A 20,706-nucleotide genomic window follows, 5' to 3' on the forward strand; every position below is an offset into this window, starting at 1 on the left:
TATTTTTTTAGATATCACCCTGTCATCTTCAATTCACTCTGTGCTCTCTATCTGTCAATGTATCTGTGTATCTATCTATCTATTTATCCATCTACCTATCATTTTCTACCTAACTACTTTTTTTCCTCCAACTACCCTAATACTCACAAAGGTCTCATGAGTTACCAATATCATCTTTCCCTATAAGAATGTAAACAATTCAACCTTAATATATCCCTTATGATTTCTCTTCCCTGTTTACCTCTGCATGCTTCTCTTGAGTCTTGTATTTGAAATTCAAATTTTCTATTCAGCTCTGGTCTTTTTAGCAAGAATGCTTAAAAGTCTTTTATTTCACTGAATTTCCATTTTTTCCCCCTGAAAGATTATATTCAGTTTTGCTGGGTAGGTGATTCTTGGTTGTAATCCTATCTCGTTTGTCCTCTGGAATATAATATTCCAAGCCCTCCAGTCCCTTAATGTAGAAGCTGCTAAATTGTGTGTTACTCGGATTGTGTTTTTACAATACTTGAATTATTACTTTCTGGATGCTTGCAATATTTTCTCTTTGACCTGGGAACTCTGGAATTTGACTACAATACTCCTAGGAGTTTTCCTTTGGGGATCTCTTTCAAGAGGTGATCAGTGGATTCTTTCCATTTCTATTTTACCCTCTCATTCTAGAATGTAAGGGCAGTTTTCCTTAAAAATTTCTTGAAAAATGATGTCTAGACTCTTTTCTTTTTATCATGGTTTTCAGATAGTCCAATAATTTTTTAAATTATCTCTCCTAGGGAGTTGGTTCCGGGAGCCAAGATGGTGAAGTGAAAAGGTAGTCGCTCTCACTCTCCCCTATCAACCTCTGCAAACCCAGAAAATATCACCCAGGGGAAAAAAAAGCCTCGAACACCTGAACTAGAAGAAAGACAGGAGCAGCAGTGCAGTAGCCCAGCAAACGGTCTCCCAGTGCCTCAGCAAAAAAAGGGGCAGGGGCAGATAAGTACCCTGCGCATTCATCTGAAAGGAGGTGAAGAAAACAACCTAAAGGCTTCATAAAGCCCCGGCCTTGCTGATTCCAACCCAACACCATGTGAGCTATAGGAAGCCTCCAATTGTGAAGAAATCCTGAAGCCCAGGTGGTAGAGCAGGCAAACACCAACACCTGGACCTCCGAGTGCCTCAGTGAGGGTGGGGGGAACCCGTGGAAACCAGCTCAGAAAACCACCAGGTGCCTATGCACTTGATCACAAAGGAATCTCCCGTGCATTAGCAGAAACAGGGAGACAACACTGCAGGGGCCCCAGGCAGATAAACACCTGCAGCACCATCTAAAAGGAGCTGAAGAAAGCTAAAGGAAAGGAAAAGCAGGCAACCTAGAATTGCCTGAAAGTTCCAGCCTTGCTGATTCCAGCCCAACACAAGGTAAGCTGCCAGAAACCTACAGCCTCCAATTCCCAGCATAAGAGGCCCCAGCAACAAAGCCAGTGACCAAGACCTAGGCTCCCAACACAAGAAGCTTGGGTCAGTACCCTCTGTTCCCCAGCAGGAGAGCTCAATCTCTTTAAAGGCCAGGGAATAAAGAAACACCATGAGTAAAAAGAAACGTACCATAGATTCATATTATGAGAAGAGTGAAGATCAAGACAGAAATTCTGAAGAGGACAACATTGTCAACAAACCCACATCTGCAACAACAAAAGGGAATATGAACTGGTCTGAAGCCCAAAAAGCCTTCTTAGAAGAGCTCAAGAAGGATTTTAATAGTCAAATGAGAGAGGTAAAGAGTCCTTCAAAAATACAATTGGCCAGTTGGAAAAAAAATACACTGAAGAAAACAAGTCCCTAAAAAACACAATTGGCCAATTGAAGAAGGAAGGACAAAAACTAACAGAAGAGTACTGAAGAAAAAGTCCCTAAAAACACAATTGGCCAGTTGAAGAAGGAAGTACAAAAACTAACAGAAGAAAACAATCTGTTAAAAACTAGAATTGGACAAATGGAAACTAATGTCTCTATGAGAGAGCAAGAATCAGTCAAACAGAAACAAAAAAATGAAAAAATAATGAAAATGTAAAATACCTCATCAGTAAAACAACCGACCTGGAAAATCACTCAGGAGAGACAATTTAAAAATTATTGGACTACCTGAAAATCATGATGAAAAAAAGAGCCTGGACAGTATCTTTCAGGAAATCATAAAGGAAAACTGCCCAGAAGTCCTAGAACCAGAAGGGAAAATAACCATAGAAAGAATCCACCATCACCACCTGAAAGAGATCCCAAATTGACAATGCCAAGAATATAATAGCAAAATTCCAAAATTACCAGATGAAAGAGAAGGTGCTGCAAGCAGCCAGAAAGAAAGAATTTAAATATCATGGAACCACAGTCAGGATTACACAGGACCTTGCAGCTTCTACATTAAAAGACCAGGGCATGGAACATGATATTCCAAGGCAAAGGAGCTTGGAATGCAGCCAAGGATCAATTACCCAGCAAAAATGAGCATCATTTTTCAAGGGAGGAGGTGGATATTCAATGAAATAGGAGACTTCCAAACTTTCCTGATAAAAAGACCAGAGCTCAACAAAAAATTTGATCTTCAAGTACAGGACTCAAGAAGGACTTAAAAAGGTAAATGGGACAGAAGGATACAATATGTTGTTAATAAGGGGGGGCTGTTTAAACCCCTACAAGGGAATATGAGACTTGCAACCCTTGAGAACTGTATTGTTATTACACCTTGTTAAAGGAGTATACATAAAGAGGGTGGATATTAGTTGACTTTGATGTAATGATAAAAAAAAATCTAATCAAGTGGTTAAATGGATCCAAATAAGTGGATCAATCTGATCTTAGAAAAGTACTGAGAAAGGAGGAGGCAGACAAGGGTAAATTACATTACAGGAAAAGACACAAAATCCTATTACAGCAGAGGGAAAGGGGGGGGAGCATTGTTTGAACCTTACTCTCATCAGATTTGGCTCAAGAAGGGCATAATATAATCAGTTAGGTATAGAAATCTAACTTGCCCTATAGGCAGTAGGAGGGAAAAGGGGAAAGAAAAGGGAGGGGGGAAAAAGGGAGGGAAGCAGCAGTAAGACTAAAGGGGAAGAAAAGGGAAAGGGATAATAAAAGGGGAAGGGACTGAAGGAGGCGGTGGTCAAAAGCAAAACACTAGTGAAGGGGAGAAAGGAAAAAGGAGAAAGAAAAGCATAAATAGGGGGAAAAGGATGGAGAAAAAGACACAGATAGTAATCATAACTGTGAATGTGAATGGGATGAACTCTCCCATAAAAGGAAACGGATTGCAGAATGGATTAAAAACCATAATCCTACAATATGTTGTTTACAGGAAACACATTTGAAAAAGAGTGACACATACAGGGTAAAGGTAAAAGGCTGGAGCAGAATATATTATGCTCAGCTGAAGTAAAAAAGCAGGGGTAGCAATCCTGATCTCAGACAAAGCAAAAGCAAAAATAGATCTAATCAAAAGAGATAAGGAAGGAAACTACATCCTGCTAAAAGGCACCATAGACAATGAAGTAATATCATTACTAAATATATGCACCAAATGGTATAGCATCCAAATTCTTACAGGAGAAGTTCAGGGAGTTACAGGAAGAAATAGACAGCAAAACTATACTAGTGGGGGACCTGAACCTCCCCTCTCGCACTAGATAAGTCTAACCACAAAATAAACAAGAAAGAAGTTAAGGAGATGAATAGAACATTAGAAAAGTTAGGTATGATAGAACTCTGGAGAAAACTGAATGGGGATAGAAAGGAATATATTTTTTTCTCATCAGTACATGGCACATACACAAAAATTGACCATGTACTAGGGCATAAAAACCTCACAATCCAATGCAGAAAGGCAGAAATATTAAATGCATCCTTTTCAGATCATGATGCAATAAAAATTATATGTAATAAAGGGCCATGGAAAGATAGACTAAAAAATAATTGGAAACTAAATAATCCTAATCCTAAAAAATGATTGGGTCAAACAACAAATCATAAAAACAATCAATAATTTCATTCAAGAGCATGACAATAATGAGACAACATACCAAAACCTATGGGATGCAGCGAAAGCAGTTCTTAGGGGAAGTTTCATATCTCTAAATGCTTACATAAATAAAATAGAAAAAGAGGAGATTAATGAATTGCGCATGCAACTAAAAACACTAGAAAATGAACAGATTAAAAATCCGCAACTAAACACCAAATTAGAAATATTGAAAACCAAAGGAAAAATTAATAAAATTGAAATTAAGAAAACTGTTGAACTAATAAATAAAACTAAGAGCTGGTTTTATGAAAAAATCAATAAAATAGATAAGCCTTTGCTTAATTTAATTAAAAAAAAGAAAGAAGAAAACCAAATTACTAGTGTCAAGAATGAAGAGGGTGAAGCTACCACCAAAGAAGAGGAAATTAAAACAATAATTAGAAATCATTTTGCCCAACTATATGCCAACAAATTTGACAATCTTAGTGAAATGGATACATATTTACAAAAATATAAATTGCCCAGATTAACCGAAGAGGAAGTAAAATACTTAAGTAACCCCATCTCAGAAAAAGAAATTGAACAAGGCATTGATGAACTCCCTAGGAAAAAATGTCCAGGGCCAGATGGATTTGCATGTGAATTCTATCAAACATTTAAAGAACAATTAATTCCAATACTATATAAACTATTTTGGAAAATAGGTGAAGAAGGAGTCTTACCAAATTCTTTCTATGATACAAATATTGTGTTGATACCTAAACCAGGAAGAGTCAAAATAGAGAAAGAAATTATAGACCAATTTCTCTAATGAATATAGATGCAAAGATTTTAAACAAAATAAATTATCTCTCCTAGATCTATTTTCACTGTCAGTTGTTTTTCCAATGAGATATTTCACATTGTGATCTATTTTTTTTCATTCTTTGGTTTTATTTTACAATGTCTTGATTTCTCATAATGTCACTAGCTTCTGTTTGCTCCATTCTAATTTTAAAGGAAATGCTTTCTTCAGTGAGCTTTTGGACTTCCTTTTACATTTGGCTAGTTTTGCTTTTTAAGGTATTCTTCTCCTCATTGGCTTTTTGGACCTCTTTTGCCATTTGGGTTATGATTTTTTTTAAAGGCATTTGGGGTTATGTGACTTGCCCAAGGTCACACAGCTAGTAAGTGTCAAGTGTTTGGTCTGAAGTTGGATTTGAGCTCAGTTTCTCCTGACTTCATGGCTGGAGCTCTATCCGCTACGCCATCTAGCTGCCCCAGCCTATTTTTAAGGTGCTATTTTCTTCAATATGTTTTTGGGCTTCCTTTAGCAAACTGTTGACTTTTTGTGTGTGATTTTCTTTTATCACTCTCAATTCTCTTTACAATTTTTCCTCTACTTCTTTTACTTGCTTCTCAAAATCCTTTCTGAGCTCTTCCATAGCCTGACTTTGTTGTCTTCTTCTGGTTGTATGTTGTATGTTTTCATTTTCTTTGCCATCAAAGAAGGATTCAATGGTCTAACTTTTTTTTTGCCCAGTTTGCTCATGTTCCAAGCTGATTACTTGAGTTTTAAACTCTTTGTTAAGGTAGAGGTCTGCTTCTAGTGTGGAGAATGCATTGTCTCAAGCTTTGGGGGTTTTGTGCAGCTATTTTTAGAAATACTTATGGGGTAGTATAAATTTTCTTTTCTTCCAAGGTGGTATGATCAAGAGTGAGTTGTTCACTAATTTTCTGTCCTGTGCTCTGATCACAAGCACTCTTTTCTGCCTTGAAACTGTGAGGAGGATTCCCTCTTCACCAACACTACAAACTCTACCACATCAGTTCTCTTCCTCTCACCAGAACTGCCACCCATAACTGTGACCCAGATCTCAGCACAAACAAACCAAGAAACTCCTTCCTCAATGCCAGCAAAGAGATCCCTGTAATCTTCCTCTGATCAGCCACTCACTTACCTCTTTGTCTGTGGATCAAGAGCTTGGAAAACAGCCATCCCAGAGCTGTGCTGGGATTGGGACTGGGATCAAGTTTCTCTCTCACTGTGGTCACAGACCTTTCCTACTGACCTTCTAAGTTGTCTAGGGCATTTGTGGGTTGAGAAGTCTGGAAACTTCCACACCTGCCTGTGTCTCAGTCCCCTGAGGCCTGCTCCAGGCTTGGTGAGGCTTCGTCTTTGCCTGAGTGCTCACACTAAACTGTGCTCCTTTCTCAGCCCAGCACAATAGACCTTTCCAATCAATCACCCAGGTTGTCTTAAACTGGAAATTTGTTTCACTCTGTCTTTTTTGTGGGTTCTGTCTATCTAGAATTTGTTTAGAGCCATTTTAGGTGTTTGGAGGGGTTTGGGGAGACCTCTGGTAAGTCACTACTTTTACTCTGCCATCTTGTCTCTGCCCCTCCTTAATGATTTCTTGAATGACCTTGGCACTTTTTTTGATCATAGCTTTCACATAGACCAATAATTCTTTATGATCTCTCCTGGTTTATTTTACAGGTCAGTTATTTTTCCATTGAGGTATTTTATGTTTTCTTTGATTTTTTCAATCTTTCATTTTGCTTGAACATATATATTTTTTTAAAATTTTAAGCAATTAGGTTAAGTGACTTGTCCAGGGTCACACAGGTAGTAAATGTCAACTGTTTGGTCTGAGGCTGCATTTGAACTCAGGTCTTCCAGACTTCAGGGCCTGTGCTCTATCCACTGTTCCATCTAGGTGCCCCCTTGTTTAACTGATTCTTGATGTCTCATAGAGTCCATAGATTCAATTTGCCCAATTCCAAATTTTAAACAAATGTTTTCTTCAATTAAATTTTGTACCTTCTTTTCTATTTGTCCCTTTTCACTTTTTAAGGAGTTCTCTTCAGTCTGTTTTTGTGCTTCCTTTTCCATTTGGCCAATTCTACTTTTTAAGAGTTGTTTTCTTCAATGCCTTTTTTTTTCCATTTGGACAATTGTATTTTTTTAAGGAATTGATTTCTACGGTTAACTTTTGTCCTTCCTTTTCCAACCTATTGACTCTCTTGCACACCTCTCATTACTTTTTTCAATTTTTCTTCTACTTCTCTTATTTACTTTTAAAGTCTTTCTTGAGGTCTTCCAAGAAGGCTTTGTGGACTTGAGACCAGTTCATGTTCCCCTTTGAGGTTCCAGATGTACATATATTGACAATATTGTCTTCTTCTGAATTTGTTTTGATCTTTCCTGTTCCCATGGAAGGAATCTATGGTCATTGTCCATTTCTGCTTTTTGCTCATGATGGTTTCCTATTTCCTGCTTTTTAAGGTTGAACTTATCTTCTGGAGCATAGGGGGCACTCTCCCAAGCTTCTAGAGCTAGAGGATGACTTTGTTTGCTGGGGACTCAAGTGCTGACACATGTAGGCTGTACATGTCTGGCAGCTCACTTGGTTCTGAGCTGGGGTCGATAACACTGATGTCTCAGGGTTGGGGGGGGGGTTGTCTGGCCTCTGGAGGATGCCTGCTTTCCTGGCCTTCTCTGAAGCACCAGGAATTGTGGCTGCTTGAAAAAGCCTACTTGTTGGCACACATGATGGTTTCTGAGATGGAGTCTATTCCTTCCCCTTCCTGTGCCAAGGCACTGGAAAGTGGGGATTCCTGTCCTGTACTGCTTCCCTTCCACCAGAGTGAGAAGGACCTTTCCCATTAATCGCCCAAGCCTCCAAGACAAAAAGACAGCTGCATCCTCTTTTTTCTGTTCCAGGATTTTTCCTGGGGCAATATTTTCTGTGTTTTTAGAGCTCAATAAGGGAGAATGAGATGACTTACTGTTTACTTTGCCATCTTGACTAACAGAAGTCACTAAGATAGATATTTGTTCCCAGCTAAGTGTCTATGTTATTACCTCTTTGAGCCAAATTTGATAAGAAGCTTCAAACAATGCTCACCCCTTTCCTTATTTTCCTATACTGTAATTGGTCATTTGTGCTCTTCATGTGATATCATTTACCCCATTCTGCTTCTTCCTTCCCCCAGTGAAATCCTCTTTTTTATCCCTTGATTTTTTTTATCATCCTATCAAGTCAACTTATACCTGCACCCTCTGTCTATGTATGTTCCTTCTAATTGCCCCAGTAGATATGAAGCTCTTAAGAGTCACAAGTACCATCTTCTCATGATGGCTTATAAATAATTTAGCCTTCTTGAATAACCTGTTTATTTTTTTCTTTCCTGTTAGCCTTTTGTGCTTCTCTTGTGTCTTGCATTTGTAAGTTGAATTTTCTATTTACCTCTGGTCTTTTCATCAGGAAAGTTTGAAAATCCCCTATTTCATTGAATGTCCAATTTTTTTCCCCTAGAAAATTATGCTCAGTTTTGCTTGGTAGTTGATCCTTGATTGTAAACCAAGCTCTTTTGACTTCTGGAATATAATATTCCAAGCACTATGTATTCTAAATCCTATGTTATCCTGATTATGGGTCCTCAATATGTCATTTGGTTCTTTCTGGCTATTTGCAGCATTTTCTTCTTGGCCTGAGAGTTTTGGAATTTGGCTGTAATATTCATGGGGGTTTTCATTTTGGGATCTCTTTCAGAAGGCTATAGGTTGAATATTTCCATGATTATTTTACCCTCTGGTTCTAGAGTATCAGGGCAATTTTCTGTGAGAATTTCTTGAACAGTGTTGTCCAGGAGTTTTTTTTTTTTTTAACATGGCTAATAACTCTTAAATTACCTCCCCTTGATCTGTTTTCTCAGTTTTTTTTTTTTCCAATGAGAGATGGTTTATGTTTTCATTTATTTTTCTTAGGCTGAGTTTTGGGTAACTTTATTTTTAATTTTTTTAAATATAAATTTATTAATTTTAGTTTTCAACATTCACTTTCACAAGTTTTTCAGTTCCAAATATTCACCCCTTCTCACCCATTCCTGCACTCCAAGATGGCATGCATTATAAATATCCCTTCCCCTACTCTGTCCTCTCTTCTATCTCTCCCCCTTTCTCTTATCACCTTTCCCTTCTATTTTCCTGTAGGGCAGGATAGACTTCTGTACCTCATTTCCTGTATTTCTTATTTCCCAGTAGTATGTGAAAACATTTTTTTAAACATGTTTTTAAAACTTCAGGTTTCAAATTTTCTTTCTTCTTCCTTCCCCAACCACCCTCATTGAAAAGGCAAGCAACTCAATATAGGTTGTACATGTACAGTTAGGCAAAACACTTCCATAGTAGACATGTTGTAAAAACTAACTCTTTTCCCTTAATCCTATCCTGCCCCCATTTATTCTATTCTTTCTTTTGACCCTGTCCTCCTCAGAAGTATTTACTTCTGATTACCCTTTCCCAATCTGCCCTCTCTCTATCATCCCCTGCTCTCTTGTCCCCTTCTCCCTATTTTCCTGTAGGGTAAGACAGATTTCCATACCCAATTGAATGTGTATGTTATTCCCTCCTTAAGCCAAATCCTATGAGAATAAGATTCACTCATTCCCTCTCACCTTCCCCTGTTCCCTCCACTGTAAGAGACTTTTCTTTTCTGTTTTTTTTGTGAGATAATTTACCCCATTCTACCTCTCCCTTTCTTCTTCTCGAGTATAATCCTCTCTCATCCCTTAATTTTATTCTCCAGATATGACCCCTTAATCTTCAACTCACCCTGTGCCTCTATCTATCTATCTATATCTATCTATATATACATACTATAATTTTTTCCTCCAACTACCCTAATACTGACAAAGGTCTCATGAGTTATAAATTCATCTTTCCATGCAGGAATGTAAACAGTTCAATCTTAATAAGTCTCTTATGATTTCTCTTTCCTGTTTACCTCTTCATGTTCCACTTCCTGTATTTGAAAGTCAAATTTTCTATTCAGCTCTGGTCTTTTCATCAGGAATGCTTGAAAGTCCTCTATTTCACTGAATGACCTTTTTCCCCTGAAGGATTATACTCAGTTTTGCTGGGTAGGTGATTCTTGGTTGTAATCCTATCTCCTTTGCCCTCCGGAATATTATATTCCATGCCCTGCGGTCCTTTAATGTAGAAGCTGCTAAATCTTGTGTTATCCTGATTGTGTTTCCACAGTACTTGAATTGTTTCCTTCTGGCAGCTTGTAATATTTTCTCCTTGACCTGGGAACTCTGGAATTTGGCTATATATTCCTAGGAGTTTTCCTTTGGGGATCTCTTTCAGGAGGAGATCTGTGGATTCTTTCAATTTCTATTTTGCCCTCTGTTTCTAATATATCAGGGCAGTTTTCCTTGATAATTTCTTGAAAGATGATGTCTAGGCTCTTTTTTTGATCATGGCTTTCAGATAGTCCAATAATTTTTAAATTCTCTCTCCTGGATCTATTTTCCAGGTCAGTTTTTTTCCAATGAGATATTTCACATTGTTTTCTAATTTTTCATTCTTTTGGATTTGTTTTACAGTGTCTTGATTTCTCATAAAGTCACTAGCTTCCAATTGCTCTATTCTAATTTTTAAGGAAGTATTTTCTTCAGTAATCTTTTGGACTTCCTTTTCCATTTGGCCAATTTTTCTTTTTAGGGATTTTCTCCTCATTGGCTTTTTGGACCTCTTTTGCCATTTGGGTTAGGCTGTTTTTTAAGGTGTTATTTTCTTCAGTATTTTTTTGGGTCTCCTTTAGCAAGCTGTTGACTTGTTTTTCATGATTTTCTTGCATCACTCTCATTTTCTTCCAGTTTTTCCTCTACTTCCCTTACTTGCTTCTCAAAATCCCTTTTGAGCTCTTCCAAGGCCTGGGACTGATTCATATTTTTCTTGGAGGCTTTGGATGTAGGAGCTTTGACTTTGTTGTCTTCTTCTGGTTGTATATTTTGGTCTTCTTTTTCACCAAAGTAAGATGATACAGTCTGACTCTTTTTGTGCTGCTTGTTCATGATCCTGGTCTATTACTTGAGTTTTAAACTCTTTGTTAAGGTAAGAGTCTACTTCCAATGTGGAGAATGTACTGTCCCAAGCTTCAGTGGTGTGTATAGCTGTTTTCAGAGATACTTGTAGGGACCTATAAATTTTCAGTTCTTCCAAGGTGGTATGATAAGGGGCAAGGTGTTTACTCCTTTCCTGGCCTGTGACCACAAGTATTCCTTTCTGTCCTGTAACTGTGAGGAGGGGTTACTCTCCACAGGTACTACAAGCTCCTCCAGGTGCAGAGCTCCTCCTCACCCCAGCACTGCTGCCCAGAACTGTGACCTGGATCCAAACACAGGTAACGCAAGAGATTCCTGCCTCAGCACTGGCAAAGAGATCCCTGCAGTCCCTCTCTGATCAGCCACTGGATTCCCCCTCAGTCTGTGGGCTGGAAGCTCAGGAAGTAGCTCTCCCCACCCCAGGCCACACTTTTGGGGAATGGAGCTGAGACCCCACCTTCCTCTCTCTGTACCATAGAAACAGTATTTTCACACTGACCTTCCAAATTGTCTTTGGCATTCATGGATTGAGGAGTCTGGAAACCTCCACAGCTGCCCGAGATTCAGTCCTCTGAGGCCTGCTCCAAGTTCTCTGTGGCCTGCGTGCCAATGCTCCCAGCCCTGTGCAATATACCTCTCTGATCAATCATCCAGGTTGTCTTGGGCTGAAAATTTGTTTCACTCTATCTTTTTTGTGGGTTCTGCATCTTCAGAATTTGTTTAGAGCCATTTTTTCTGAGTATTTGGAGGGGTTTGGGGGAGAGCTCGAGGAAGTCACTGCTTTCACTCCTCCATCTTGGCTCTGCCCCCTCTGGTTTATGTTTTCTTCTATTTGTTTTCATCCTTTTCCTTTTGATGTTTTTTTGTTTTTGCTTTTAGGCAATTGGGGTTAAGTGACTTGCCCAGGGTCACACAGCTAGTAAGTGTGAAGTGTTTGGTCTGAGGCCGGAATTGAACTCAGGTCCTCCTGACTTCAGGGCCGGTGCTCTATCTACTGCACCACCTAGCTGCCCCTCATCCTTTTTATTTTTTTTTGTTTGATTCTTGATATCTCTTAGACTCATTAGCTTCCAATTTCCCAATACTGAGTTTTAAGGAACTATTTTGTTCATTTAGCTTTTGTATCTCATTTTGTATTTGGCCAATTCTGCTTTTTAAGGAATTGTTTTCTTCAGTGGATTTTTGTACTGCCTTTTCTGTTTGGCAAATTTTAAGGAGTTGTTTCCTTTTTCCAAGCTTTCAACTTTCTTTTCATGATTTTCTTGCATCATTCTCATTTCTTTTCACAATTGTTTTTCTGCCTCTCATATTTTATTAAAAAAAGAAAAACTGAGCTCTTCAAGGAGGATCTTTTATGCTTGATACCAACTAATATTTCTTTTTGAGGCTTTACATATAGGAGTTTTGACATTATTGCCCTCTTCTAAGTCTCTTTTTTGATGTTTCCTGTTGCTATACTAGCTTTCTGTGGTCAGGGTTTTTTTTTAAATTTGGATTTTTTTGATCATCTTACAGTGTTTTTCAAGACTTTTAAAGTTGAACTCTGCTTCTAGCATACAGGGGACACTGTCCCATGCATCTTTCATCAGGTTTCAGGGGCCTGGTTACTGGCTTTCTTCACTGAGGTCTCTGTGGCTGGCAGCTCACCTGTTGGGCTGGGGTTCATTACCTGGCAGTTTGCCTGCTGCATTTGGACTAGAGGCCTCAGAGCTTCTCCACTGTGCCTCTGGCCTGCTGACCAGGGAACAGGAGTCTAGAATGCTGGTTTGTGCTGATGCTAGGCCTTTCACTGGCCTGCCTGTATATTGACTGTACTGAGCTGCATTCCCCTTTTACCCAAATGAGACAAACTGTTCCTACAGTTCTTCTAAGTTATCTTGGGCTAGAAAATTTTTTCATCTTATCCATTTCTGTGTTCTGCCACCCCAGAATTCATTTTAAGGTATGATTTAAAGTTGTTTCAAGGAAAACTGGGGAGAACTCAGACAACTTCCTGCCTTTTCTCCATCATCTTGGCTTCACTTCAGCTTTTTAAAAAGTATTTGATAGCTCTATGTGGAAGAAGTATTCCTTGTTCTAAATTGACTCTTCAAATTCTCATTAGAGATGCTTCTGGAAGCTAGGTTGGACAGTGGATAAAGTGCCTGTAATTAAGAAGACCTGATTTCAAACCCAGCCTCACACACTTACTAACTGCATGACTCTGGGCAAATCACTTGACCCTGTTTTCCATAGTTTCCTCATCTTTAAAATGAGTTGGAGAAAGAGTTGGTAAACCATTCTAGTATCTTTGACTAAAAAATATCAAATGGTATCATAAAGATTCGTACATCACTGAAACAATTTAAATAATAAGTTATTTTGTTTTGTTTTGTTTTCTGTTAACAAAGCTCCCCCTGTCCTAACGCTGAACTGTGTTGACTGTTGACTAAATAAATCCCAACTCCATTATCTCCTTATATCCAGCCTAGTTCAGACCAGACCATGCTTCACTTGCCTTCTGGATCATCTTTCCATTTTCCATGCTGCCAGGCATTTACCCCCACATCTTGTCATTCTTCCTAATTCCTCCTCTGGAAACAGTAATTAAACAAAAACTACTCTTGTATCTGGAATGGACAGATGAATTGGCTGCCTCATGGATCACTTAACACAATTTGTGATTTCTAGGCCCAAAATCATTGAGGTCCACCCCTCAATGGTATGTGAATCTATGCCAAGAGTCATTGGATAAGTTACCACACTTATTCTTACAGCTCCCAACCTAATAAAAGCCCTATTTTCATTTTGGCAAGTAGATAACACTTAGCCCATATCAACAGGCCCCTGAACCAGACCATGCTACTACTTCATTCACATCCCACATAGTCATATACCCACTTATTATGCATTCATGAATATTCACTGATATGTTGTTCTAGGGATTCATTGTTCTTCCTGTTACTCCATATTCCTTTAGTAAACAGACCTTAAATAGCTCCTGCTGACTTCCACATATATAATTAAACAACCTGGAGGTTTTAGGTGTGTTCTGGGTTTTCCCACCCCACTTTTAAACAGAAAACTCTAAATCACAATGACATATTCTTTCATTTCACTTTTAAAACTGAACAATATTAAGAGGCTAGTCTTTTACTGTTACAGGACAAAGGGTTGGAATTCATTGCCGACATACTTTTCTTAGATTTTTTCTGCTCAAAATTCATATTATGGAAATTTTTTTACAAAACTCTTTTCACCCTCATATTTATATAATCAGATAAATGCAAGATAGTATCTAATCCAATTTGAGAACTCAGTTAAAATCTTGTTAGGCCCTTTAAAATGCATCTGTTTACATTTTCCATTGCAATCAAACTGATGACTTAATTTTTACTGGCAAGCTATCATTGATGGTGATGTTGGAACATATTGGTAGTACTTGCATAAACAATGAGAAATTTAGGCAATATGGAATCATGAAGGGAACATTAGATTTAGAATCAGAAGCTGTTTCAAATCTTAATGTTTGTAATTTTATTATTTCTCTTTGCTTTACTTAGTAAAAAGTAAAATTTTTAATCATGAAATAAACTACATGATGATATTCCATAGAGGAAGAATAGTTGTCCATAGGTCAAAAAATACAGCCAACACTCTGTTTCCTTAAAGATTTTAGAGTATAGTCAGTGATATAAAATAACACATAAGTCTAATTACATCTAATTATTATCAATAAAATAATTAAGGAATGGTAAAATGAAGTATAGGTATAGTCAGTGATATAAAATAACACATAACATAAGTGTGATTACATGTAATCATTATGAATAAAATAATTAAGGAATGGTAAAATGGAGTACAGGATCAAAGATATGTAATTGCTCTCCGGGCAAACCAGGACAATGATCTTATTTGAAAAAAAAATGGAACCTGAAGTACAAGGAGTTTGCATAATTATCTGAAGTTCATAAAGGTGGTAAAAATCAAAGACAAAATTTGAACCTGGTTTCTTTGACTCTAGAGTTAGTGACATAAATGATACATAATGCAATAGAAATTTATTTGTTGAATGAATCTCCCTGATGTATGGATTTGCCATTCAGTTTTAGATATATAGGTGTTGTCCTGACCAGGAATGCATCATGGATTCAATCATGGCCTATACTTTTCAAAGTTAATTACACAGAGCTTTTGCCTCAGTAGGTAATCTAAAATCATTTGTTTACCAGATGACTGAATGGGGTGAAGTACAGGTGGATGGTTTGAAGAAAAAATGGGCAGAAGGATGTATGAAAGTAATGGTAACCACATTTCTGTCCAGAAGTAATGATGGATAAATAAATGGAAATCTGGATGGAAATAAAGTAAGTAGTTGAATGGACATGAAGATGAATGAGTGGGTAGATCCAGGATCAAATATGTAAATGCTAGAGTGGTGATGCTGTCCAGTGTCTAGTGGTTCACAGGGGTTCTACAATGGTCACTTGTGATTAAAAAGTTGTGATCTGCATGAGAATCCACTGAGAATCCAAATGGGAGAATCTGCTTCAAAGGATAATGAGAAAAAGTAGTCAGATTGAATGAGAACAAGATAAGAATAGTGTCACAAAAATCTAGGGAGAAGAGAGTATCAAGTAGCTGATATATATCAACATTGTTAAAGGCAGCAGAGAGGTCAAGATAAATGAAGGGTAAAAAAATATCCATTGGGTTTGACAATCAAGAGATCACTTATAAATATGTAGAGAGCAGTTTTGGTGAAATGATAAGATCTGACCCAGAAATTTAAGGCATTAACTAGAGATTGAGGCAGGGGGGAATGTGAAAGCACCTGTTATAGATGGCTTTTTCAAGGAGTTCAACCACAAAAGGGCACAAAAATAAAGGATGATAGTTAAGAAGGATGGAAAGTTGAAGTGAAGAATTTTGAGGATGGGTAGACACAGGCATGATTTTAGGCAGTAAGAAAAAAGCCAATAGGTAGGGAAAGCTGAACAAAGCTGATAGAGTGGTAGAAGAAGGGGGGTTAAGAAAGGATATGACAGAAAGAGATCACTTGTTCAGGGAGAGGGGCTAGCCTTAATAAGGAATAAGACCATCTAGTCATATTGTTCTTGTTGTCTTTCCTTGTTTCTGATGAGGACCAATGACATTATGGGGTGATGTCTTGACTCCTTCATGAATTCGATTTAAGTGAGACAGAGTTGCCAAAGTCATTGGCCTCACTTTCTCTTTTAGATTCATCAAAGTTTAGTGGCAAAATAAAAGTCAAGATGTCTGGCAATGGCCTGGGATGCAGTGGATAACCTTGGCATCTTCAATGCCTGACTAAGCTTTAAGCACTCAACAGTTGTTTTCATGGATCTTGAAACAAATTGTTCTCATCCACCCATTACACCAGGGGAAATCTTCACGTATTTGGGGTAGACATCCCTCAAACTCACTGATAGGTTTGAGGCCTGTCGATTACCTTTAATCTAGTTTAACCCATCTCATGAGATGGTTTTACTGGAGTGTGGTTGTCCAGCATGCTACAATTTATTGGATCCACAGGTGAGAGTTGGGTGACAGGTCGACACCAAAGGTGAATGAGCCACCCTGAAAAGGGTATGGGAAACCTTTACACCAGAGGTGCTAGTCCTTCCTGAACACCTCATATACATAATGCAGTAATACCTCATCATGTGTAACAGGGTTGAAAGAGGAAAAAGAGGAAGAACACATCTGAGTGATATGTGATTAGAAAGAAGGAAGAACAGGGAGTTATTAGTGAACGACTCAATATTTCCAGTAAAATTGAGGCATTTTTCTTTCAGTAAAAATAAAGCATCTGAGAGAGTAAAAAGGGAGGCTAGGAGGTTGGAGGAGGGATGAAAAGGTTTGGAAGAAAAGCGTGGTGAGTGAGATGGTGAATGCAGCAAATATGGAAGGATTGTCTACCATCAGTGAAAGCTCAGTTACAATTGTGTAATATAATTTGTACTAGATCCACTTAGCAAGTGTTTGTGATTTTCTCCACTTTTGTTCAGTAGAATGTGTGTAGGAGTGAAGACAATAGACGATGTGAATTATCTAGGGATGAGAATTGTCAGGGAAAGTTTGGTAATGGCTTATGGACACAAAGGATTGAATTGAAAATCACAATGTAAGATTAAAATTTTTCTTTAATGAATCATTATAGTGAAGAGAAAAGTGTATGAATTCACAGACATCAAAATAGGATATTTGTGGGTGATGTCAAAAGAATCTGTGATTGTCTCTATGTGTAGCTGAGGTGGGGTGGAAATGTTCTAAATTTAAAGAATGAGTGGTTAAAAATCATACAAATAATTTCATAAAGAGAAGACAACACACATAAATTTATGAGAAGCAGGCAAGATTGTATTTAAGGGAAATTTTATATCTCTAAATGCTTACATAAATACAATAGAGAATGAACAGATCAATGGCTTGAACATGGAAATAAAAATAAATAGAAAAAGAACAATTTTAAAATCCCCAATCAAACACCAAATCAAAAATACTGAAAAGCAAAGGAAAGATTAATAAAATTGAAAGTAAGAAATCGAGACTTCCACTTCCAGGAACAAGATGGTGGAATGAAAAGGTACTCACACTCACTCTACCCTATCAACCTCTGAAAACCCAGAAAATATCATCCCAGAAAAAAAACTGTGAAACACCTGAACTAGAAGAAAGCAAGGAGTAGTAGTGCAACAGCCCAGCAAATGGGTCTCCCAGTACCTCAGCAAAAATAACGGAGGCAGAACTACAAAGGATCCCAGATGGATAAGTACCCTGAGACATTCATCTGAAAGGAGGTGAAGAAAATAACTTAAAGGCTTCCTAAAGCCCCGGCCTTGCTGATTCCAACCCAACAGCAGGTGAGCTGTCAGAGCCCTGCAGCCTCCAATTGTTAAGAAATCCTGAAGCCCAGGTGGTAGAGCAGGCAAACACCAACACCTGGACCTCCGAGTGCCTCAGTGAGGGTGGGGGGAACCCATGGAAACCAGCTCAGAAAACCACCAGGTGCCTATGCACTTAATCACAAAGGAATCTCCCGATGCATTAGCAGAAACAAGGGAGACAACACTGCAGGGGGCCCCAGGCAGATAAACACCCTGCAGCACCCATCTAGAGGGAGCTGAAGAAAGCTAAAGGAAAGGAAAAGCAGGCAACCTAGAATTGCCTGAAAGTTCCAGCCTTGCTGATTCCAGCCCAACACAAGGTAAGCTGCCAGAAACCTACAGCTCCAATCCAGCATAAGAGGCCCCAGCAACAAAGCCAGTGACCAAGACCTAGGCTCCCAACACAAGAAGCTTGGGTCAGTACCCTCTGTTCCCCAGCAGGAGAGCTCAATCTCTTTAAAGGCCAGGGAATAAAGAAACACCATGAGTAAAAAGAAACGTACCATAGATTCATATTATGAGAAGAGTGAAGATCAAGACAGAAATTCTGAAGAGGACAACATTGTCAACAAACCCACATCTGCAACAACAAAAGGGAATATGAACTGGTCTGAAGCCCAAAAAGCCTTCTTAGAAGAGCTCAAGAAGGATTTTAATAGTCAAATGAGAGGTAGAAGAGTCCTTCAAAAATACAATTGGCCAATTGGAAAAAAAAATACACTGAAGAAAACAAGTCCCTAAAAAACATAATTGGCCAACTGAAGAAGGAAGTACAAAAACTAACAGAAGAAAATAATCTGTTAAAAACTAGAATTGGAGAAATGGAAACTAATATCTCTATGAGAGAGCAAGAATAAGTCAAACAGAAACAAAAAAATGAAAAAAATAGATGAAAATGTAAAATAAATCAGTAAAACAACAGAACTGGAAAAAATGCTTTCTTCTCTTCCACTTGCCTACACTGTATAAATAGCCCTTTCATTGAGACGATGCCCATCAATTGGGGAATGGCTCAGCAAGTTGTGGTATATGAATGTAATGGAATAGTATTGTGCTATAAGAAATGATGAACAGGCTGACTTCAGAAAAACCTGGAAAGACTTATATGGTCTGATGCTGAGTGAAAGTGAGCAGAACCAAAGGGACTTTGTGCACAATAACATCCATGTTATGCAATGACTAATATTGTTAAACTGAGCCCTTCTCAGCATTACAAGGATCTAAGACATCTCCAGAGGCCTCAGGATGTAAAATGCTGTCCACATCCAAAGAAAGATCCATGAAAGTTGAATCGCTATCAGTTATTTTTACCTTCTGTTGAGTTTTGTTTCATCTTTCTGATGGTTCCTCCTCTTGGTTTTAATTTTTACTTACAACTTCACTAATGTGAAAATATGTTTAATGGGTGTTTAAAAGTAAAGCCTATATCAGATTGTGAACTGTCTTGGGGAGGGTGGGGGGAGAAAGTGGGAGAAAAATTTTCAACTCAAAAGCATATGGAAGTGATTGTTGATAAATCAAAATAAATTTAAAAAATTTAAAAAAAGGTTAAAAAATCACTGAAATAACAAACAAAACTAGAAGCTGGTTTTTTGAAGAAGCCAACAAAATAGATAAACCATTGGCTAATTAAATTTAAAAAAAGAAAGATGAAAAGGAAATTAACACTGTCAAAAATGAAAAGGGTAAATTCATCACCAAGGAGGAGGAAATGGCAGCAATTATTAGAAGCTATTGTGTCCAATTATGTGTGAATAAATTTTAAACCTAAATGAAAAGAATGGATATTTACAAAAATATGAATTTCCCAGATTAACAGAAAAGGAAATAGACTATTTAAATAACCTGATCTTAGAAAAATAATTTAAACAAGTTATCAATGAACTTCCTAAGAAAAATTCCTGCAGGCCAAATTGATTCACAAATGAATTCTCCCAAACATTTCAACAGCATTTGGTTCTAATACTACACAAACTATTTGGGAAAATAGGTGAAGAAGGAGTCCTACCAAATTATTTTATTAGAGAAACATGATGCAAATAATTAAACCTCGAAAATTGAAAACAGAGAAAGAAAACTATAGAATAATTTCCCTAATGAATATTGATGTAAAAATTTCAAATAAAATAGTGGTAAGAATATTATAGCAATATATCACAAGGATCACAAACTTTGTCCAGGTGGGTTTTATACCAGGAATGCATGGCTGTTTCAAAATTAGGGAAAATATCAGCAAAATTGACCATATCAATAATAAAAATAACAAAAATTATATCATTATCTCAATAGCTGCAGCAAATTATTCTTGTTATTATTCTCAATAGATGCAGAAAAGTTTTTGACAGAATACAGAACAAATTTTTATTGAAAACATTAGAAAGCATAGAAATAAGTGGAGCTTTCCTTAAAACAATAAAACCTTCAGCAAGTATTATCTGTAATTGCAATAAGTTAGAAGTCTTCACAATAACATCAGGGGTGAAAGCAAGGATACTCATTATCATCTCTAATCACTACTATTTTTGAGTATTGTACTAGAAATGCTAGATATAACAATAAAGAAGAATTCAAGAATGAGAAAATAACAAGTATTACTCTTTGCCTATGATCTAATTGTATACTTAGAGAATCCTAGTAAATTAACAACAAAAATAAACTACTTGAACTAATTAACAACTTCAGCAAAATTGTACAACATATAACATAAATCATCAGCATATCTATATATTATCAACAAAGTTCAGCAGCAAGAGATAGAAAGATAAATTTCATTTAAAATAACAAGACAGTATAAAAAAAAAACTTGAGAGTCTAACTGCCAAGACAAGCCCAGGAATTATATAAACACAATTAAAAAACTCTTTTGAAAAAAAGTCACATCTAAACAATCAGATCTAATTGGAAAATATTAATTGCTTATGGGTAGGCTGATATAATTTAATA

This window comes from Phascolarctos cinereus, unplaced genomic scaffold (assembly GCF_003287225.1).
Source record: "Phascolarctos cinereus isolate Bilbo 61053 unplaced genomic scaffold, phaCin_HiC Scaffold_2;HRSCAF=192, whole genome shotgun sequence".
In the NCBI taxonomy this organism is placed as follows: Eukaryota; Metazoa; Chordata; class Mammalia; order Diprotodontia; family Phascolarctidae; genus Phascolarctos; species Phascolarctos cinereus.